Source organism: Merops nubicus, unplaced genomic scaffold, assembly GCF_000691845.1.
Source record: "Merops nubicus isolate BGI_N331 unplaced genomic scaffold, ASM69184v1 scaffold2018, whole genome shotgun sequence".
In the NCBI taxonomy this organism is placed as follows: domain Eukaryota; kingdom Metazoa; phylum Chordata; class Aves; order Coraciiformes; family Meropidae; genus Merops; species Merops nubicus.
In genome coordinates, this window is record NW_008624911.1 from 1 (window position 1) to 7,569 (window position 7,569).

Consider the following 7,569-nt stretch of genomic DNA (forward strand, 5'->3'; position numbering starts at 1 on the left):
ATATATTATATAATATATATAATATGAAAACTGCTATAACTCCTCCCACTGAATGCCAGCCCAGGGGGACAGGGTGAAAACCCAGATCTCTGCAGAGGCTTTAGCACAAGTTCACAGCTCTGCCACTTGTGTATTCTTAGCCTTTTGAGGAAATGGTAATTGCAATGATGTCCACAGTGCAATAAAATAAACCAACAATGGAGAATGACCTGCTAGTCTGAATCAAAGCTGATATCCAACACCAAAAGCATGCATGTTGCTATAATTGTTGGATTTTCTCCTAATTGTCTCAACTCCAAAATATGTTGCTTCAAGACACTTTTGAGGTCTTAACATGAAGGCTGGGGAGGGACAGCGAGAGGACAGAGCAAGTGCATGAACCCACCACCCTAAGGTGACTTGTACACACCTGCCGTGGGCTAAAACTGTAAACCCTGGGCTGCCAGGAACAATCTGGGGCATGATAATCCCTTAATGAGCAACAGCAGGTGCTAAAGTGCTTAAAGTAAATCACTCCTGCACTTTAGTGAGTAGTTACTTGTGTCATTGCTACCAAGCACAAGTGTGGCAGCAGGCAGTGACCTCTGGGAGCTGCAGGAGATCCCCGGGCAGGCAGAGCCTGTCCCACTGCCCCAGCCAGGAGCAGGGCAGCCAGGGGGGCACCAGGGGCAGCCCTGGGCTGGGGGGCACCTCCCTGGGACATCTGCGGGTGGGACAGGACATCTGCAGACAAAGGGGGTGGGGATCAGGCCCACTGAGGGGGATGGGGTCAGCCCCAGCCCGGGATGGCCGAGGCCTCAAAGCGTAGCTGTGTAATTTGAGTGTGCCTCTTTATTATCAACTTTCTAATTTTGATTGGGTTAGAAAGAGGTATTTTTTGTGTCTCTGGGAAGTCTTTTGTTGATTTGGATTGTAGGAATATCCATTACTTGTCCAGTTCAGCACGTCTGTGGGTACCCCCAGAAACACCAGCCGCTGGAGAAGTATTTGTACAGATGAAGGACCATTAGCCAGGGCAGCAACGAGCACAGCACGACACAGCCAGTTTTCAGACTTGGTGCTTTGCTGCAGACCTCCAGAGTGGAAAACACAGCACAGAGCTCTGCTCTTCCACTCCTCTCCTCACCAGCCACGTGAAGGGCACGCTGCTCGTGCACCCCTCCAGCCAGGACGTCCACGGCAGCACGAGAGCAGCTCCCATCCCCACTGTTCAGGTGCTGGGAAGAGACCAAAGGCTTGGCCTGAGATCTGATTTCTGATGGCAGTCTAAGGCAAGGCAGATGATTTCATCCAAGCATTTCAAGTATACTTGGACAAATTACTCTTGCCCTAGAAATACATTACACTAATGAAGTTACCTTGTCAGCCATTGCGAGGCCTGGCAGGAATTGCAAACTATTTTAATCCTCCAAGAACATATTTGTCCAGCCAATAATTTGACTTGTCATTAGCAAATTCCTTGCTCAGCATTTTAAGAGACAGGAACACACAAAAAAAGTATTGATCTCTAGGTCATTGATTCCCATCCCAATGGCATCAGATTTCTTCTAAGGTCTGTAGCAAATTGATCTATGGGCTGTATTTTCCCACCTGTATTTTGGAGGTCCATAGGCTTCAGGGAGGGGCTTGTTAGCATAATGCAGCAGTTTGTTGCTTTGATTTCAAAAGACCATGGAGTGTGCCAAATCTCTTCAAAGGGAAGAAGAAAAAAAAAAAAGTAATTTGTCCATGTATGTGCTGATGCAATGTGAGAATAGATCCATGGGCCTTTGTAAATGTGGTACTTAAAGAACAGGTCCTCTGTTGCGTGCTGGGCTGCTGCAGGAGGAAAAGACCAACCCAAAGGAGGGTCACATTGCAGCTCAGTATTTCTTTTTGGCTCAGACTCTCTACTGATCTTGTGTGTCATGCTCCCTAATCAGAACAAGAAAAATAAAACATTTTCAAGAATAGGATTCAGCCTACCTAGCTACATGCTAGACAGCTTATTCTGAACTTGTCATCCTGTGTTCTCTTTCTAGTCAGTGGAAAGAAATCCAGTAGATGTGTTATCTGATCCATTTTAAGCATCTTTGTTAGAGAGGCACCGCTCTCTGAAGGTGTCTTTATTTTACCTGTTGACTACACATGGAGTGCACAGTGATTACCTCAGACTTCTATGTATGACTTTTAAGCCCCAAGCTGGGACAGGTGATTCCTACACTTTTATTTCCTTCTTTTCCTCTTCTGCTCTTTTTAAAACATGACTCAGTATCCTAATCCTGATCAACAGAGGATGAGTCAAGGGGGCACACCCTCGTTGCTTCATCCTTCCCCCAGAATAACCCATCAGCTGTGCATGGTTCCTGTGCTCCCCAGCTCGCCTTGCTCTGTTACACCACATCATTCCTGGCAGATGCCCCCAGGACACTTGCTGGTTGTGGGGAGGGATCAGACAGCTGCAGGAGGAGGCCCCTGTTGTCCAGAGGGGTGGGGGAGCAAGGAGTGTCCTCGGCCACACCTCACAAGGGGTCCCTCTCTCTTCATGGCTGACATTTTTTCCTCTGACAAGATTTGCACAGCAGCTGGTGACACTGCTGGGTGACGTTCGTTGGGAAATGCCCTGCCCTGAATCTTTACTGGTGATTCTTGTCAGCAGGATGCAGCAGGCACAGCTGTTAATTTTCTGCACCAACACAGCACCAGTGTCACCCATTTTCACTGTAAGACAAAAGAAAACCCATTTGATTTAGGTCAGGTCCATTGTGTTTGTACCAGCTGGCTCCCTTCCAGCATTGGTGTATCTATCTTCATATCACTTTTCAGCACTTGAGAAATAGTATTCTCTCTTTACAGATAACTTTACAGATGGGTTCCTGAAGCAGAGTTCATCTTCTCCTAGGCAACAAAGGGAGGGGTGAGGAAGTTACATGGGAACCAGCGTGTAGGAACTTTACCAGCCTGGAAATGAAGCTCTGCTGCTTACCTCAGGGAAGAGAGCTTCAAGGAAGTCTTTGATATGGAATCCTGATGGAGTAGTGGCAATCCTCAAACACGGGCTAGGCTGTGACAACAGAGCTCTCCCAGCTGCAAAATGTGAAGAAACTGCATTGTCTACTATTGCTGGAAACTCAGCTCTAACTTGGGAACTGCCCAAGTACCCCGGGCACAAGCACAAGCAGCTGATTAGCCTCTCCTAGCAAAGTGGACTGAAGGATCTGCACCAAGTCAGTACTGTGTTCTCAGCCCTCTTGTCCATGGGTGTAATGGGCAAAGGAACTTCAGCTGGGGTTGGTCCCCTCAAATAATCTGTCTTTCTAGAGGCAGAGCTGGAGATGCTCAGAGTGGGGAGCAGACTGCTGGCCTTCTCAGACCTCAGCTCTACACTGTGGGTGGACAGGCTGCAACTCCTGTCACTGTGTTACCACCACCAGGTATATGTCTCTTCCCATGGCTATCAGGGGACGTGCCAACATCTCTGATTGCAGAAAGGATGCCTGAGAACATGGTAAAGAGCATCACAAGCACCACAGGAAATTTCTATAAAATAGTGGCCAGGGCACAGCTATGCCAGCTAGCTGTTACCTGTTCTGCCAGCCAGAGGACACCAAACACACCGTGATGCTCCTTCTTGAGAAAACTTGCAGTCTTTTGAAGAGGATGCTGCCAGCTACACAGAGCATGACTTATGGAGGACAGGCCTGTGGTGGAAGCCACCCGTGTGACAGGCAGCACCCAGCATAACTTCAGAGGTTGAACCCATTCCAATAGCTCAGCTGCTGATGGTTCTGGCTGCAAGGACAGCAGGGAGTGGGCCCTTTCTGTGGAGCTGGGCATCATTTCCACACAGAACCCCATGGAAAGCCTGGTTCCACCTGCATGCTCTTCCTGTAGATGTGAGATATGGGGGCTTCCTGTGCTTCTTAGTCACTAGTTTATGGCACAAGCTAGTGAAAGGAGATTCCGAGCTGTAGCCTACAAGGAACTACACACAATGTTTTGTATCTTTGGAAGAAAGGGTTAAACTGATCTGCCAAGTTAAAGGACACAGTGCCACCTCTGCAGAGCTTCACTGTCCAGCCTAGAGCTGTCTGCCAGTAGCATGACACCTGTATGCAGAGGTAAAACTGTTGCCATGAGCTGTGATTTTCATCCACGAACTTTAGTTCTGCTTCCAGCCAGAGTTAGTTCAAATTACTGTCCATGTTTGACACTAGTCTGGCAGCAACAGCAGAAGCTTAATAACACAGAGCTTCATCTGTTTATTTATTTGTTGCTACTGTGTCTTCATCCCATTTCTAAAACCGCCTGCGCAACATCTTCTGCTACTGGAAATGTATTAAAGCTGAATTATGCATCTTATCTTCACCAGTGGAGGTGGAATATCATGGGAATCAGGGAGGCTGTGAACTGCACCACCATGTCAGTCATTTATATGGAGAACCCATTAAACAAAGTATTTAAGCAATGAAGTGTCTTGTTTATTGTTAATAATATCCTGAATATAAAGAAGCTCGTTGCCCAAGTTCTCTGGAGTCTGTGGTTATGCTGCATAATTACATAATAATCAACCACACAGTCAATGCCTAGCCAGTAAACTTTTTAATTTTATTCTGCTATAGAGGAATACAGTGGTGCTACATTGATTTATTAAAAAGAAAAATCACAGCTCAATAACGTGTAAGTCATGAGACTTAAAAAAAAAATAATTATTTTGAGAAATAAGAAATGTTTGTTTACAAGCACTGGAGTATTTTAATTCCTATTTTCAAGCAACAATACTGGTAAATACTTAAAATGCCATCGTTACCTCAAAGGCAGGACTCACCTGCACTCGGTGGAGTTACATAAGGGAAGCATGCTCTCAAGTCCCAAGAGTTAGGCTGTCGAATTTCTTGGCCCATCAATTAAAGGCACTTACACACTACAACCAGTACACCTGGAATCCCCATTACATCCTGTGCTGCAGGAGGAAGTTTGGCCAGATTCAAACCTTCAGCTCTAATCCCATCTTCCTCTGACATTTAACTCCATTCCCTCACTGACCACAACTGTCACCAATTCGATTTCCCATTTTTGTTTTCTGATTTGTCCATTGCTTAGAATATCATAGAATCATAGAATGTCTGGGCTGGAAGGGACCTTCAAAGGCCATCTAGTCCAACCCCTCCACCATAAGCAGGGACATCTCAAACTAGATCAAGCTGCTCAGAGCTTCATCCAGCCTGATCTTGAATGTCCCCAGGGATGGGGCCTCCACCACCTCTCTGGGTGACCTATTCCAGTGACCTATCACCCTCATACTGAAATATGATAGAATATGATGCACAGAGACTGCAGAGGAGATAGAATTTGTCATGCAATGGTAAGCAACATTACAGAAGATCACCTTGTCATGAAACCAGGGAAAAGACAGATGTCACTACACTTTTAAATAAAAGACTCTGATTCAATCTTCTATGCCTAAAATGATGATAAGAGTTCATACTGTGCTTTGAAGGCTTAATGTGCTGAAATATTCATATAGAAGATATTGTGTAAAGACATCTAACTATTCATTGCTGCAAATGTGAACAGACCCCATTTCACAGCACACACTAATGGTAGTAAGGAAAGTCCACACAAGATAAATCCAGGAATTTCGAAAACAGCCATCCATCCAAAACCACCAAACCAAACATAAAATTGCAACATGGTTTGGGAAAGTTAGCAGTATAAAAGTTTTACTCATGTCCAAAGAAATACCACGCCTCTTTTGAAACCCAAAACTATCTTTTTGCTGTTGCAAAGAAACTTGAGTCATCAAACTTCATTGTTATGGTGCCCTTATTTTCAGAAAGGCAGGACAAAAATGAAATGCTCAGTAATTTAAAGAGTAGGAGTACAGAACTGTAACCATTTTGCTTAGGAAACATTAGAGCTGGACACACAATTAGAATGGTCAAACACATGTTTTAGAGCTTAATTGTTATACTGTTGTGTTTCAAATCCCAAGACTTTTCCTGGCAAGCTGAAACAAGGACTAGGAAGGACTTAGTCTGTTCTTCTCCTCGGGTCATTATGTATCAAAATATACCATTAAATCTATCTTCTCAGGCTTATAAAAAAAAAAAGTCTCTTTTTAAGTCCTCAGCAAGGACCAACCATGAGGGAAGTGTGCAAGTCTCCTGCTGTGAATAAATGTTGTTCTGCCACATTTGTGCAATGTTTCCAGTTATTTTGAGGTGCTACAGGGACCAGACTTGGGCACATTCACCAACATGTGATTCAGAGACAGCAGCAACGTCTGCTGCATGAATCCAGGAAGGGGAGATTCTTCACTACTGCAGATGTCTCTTGTCTTTTGTGCCAATAGGACCATTATGGTGGTTTTTTCTCTCTCCTTCTTCACAATGACGAATGCCAGCACAATCAAAATTTGGAAATTTTCCATGTGAAACACAGGAACAGAAGAGTGCTAACCTAATCAGCTGTGCTATGCTTTCAACTGTGACTGGGAGGAAAAAATTGGCCAGGCAGACCACCCTGCTTAGGAAAGAATGATGCCAGGTGCATCATGGTAACAGAAATATCTGCAAAAAAACTTGTACTATTTATGAGAGAAAAATGGGATTTCCATACTGAATATGCTGTACAATACTGCAGGTCTTCTTTCACTGCATTTTAGAATTACATCATTGGTCACTCTGTATGAGTTTATTTACTGCCTCACTTTAATGCTGCCAGTAATAAGGAACTATTAGAACTGCTCTTAAAGAGGCAAAAAGCTTTATTAGATACTGTAAAAAGCTAGGCATGCTCTTAAAATTAATAAAGGGCAGTCAATCAATCACATTTGCTCTGTGAAGAGCTTTTAAGATGTAACCCAGAGGCTTGATGCTTCACTATCAAAATATTTTTCCTGTTGCCACTTAAATTCTGCTGAAGCTTAATGACTAAAAAATATGTAATGAAAGTGCAACAATAATTGCATGCTTAAGAATGAAAATACAAAGTAGTTCTACTTTCATTGAAGAGGTGACTTTAAAGACTGGCACTGTTTTGGGCCCTACAAACACAAGGGTCAGTGCCACTGAAGAATTCACAGAGAATGGAACACAGACTGTGGGTACAGAGGTTCACCTGCCAGGTCAAATTTACACACCAGCATATCAATATCAGCAAACATAATGTGTATATAGTATTTAAAAGAAACAACCTCTCCATGAGACATGCTCTGAAGAACCCTCAATAAAAAGTGCTCAATTTTTCTTTCCTTTCTGCCCATTACTAGTGCCTAAAGCAGCTGGAAATGGTGCTGTGCTTCTAAACCATGAAAACAGAAAGTGGTGGTCAACACAGGATCTGTGGCAAGCCAGTTTTTAAAATGGTTAGATTTGGAGGTGTGTTGTCTTCTCTGCTAGAGTGAAAAGCTCAAGGAATATAAAGCAACTGCCTACTGTAAAGGGACTCTGCTGTATGGTGTCATGTGAGAAATCTGACTGCCTACAAAACTATGCTGTTGGTCTTTTTTAAGAGGCTATGTTCAGCTGTACCAACACCAGGCTACACCAGAGTCTCTCTTTGCTGCCTATACTCAATGGGGATACC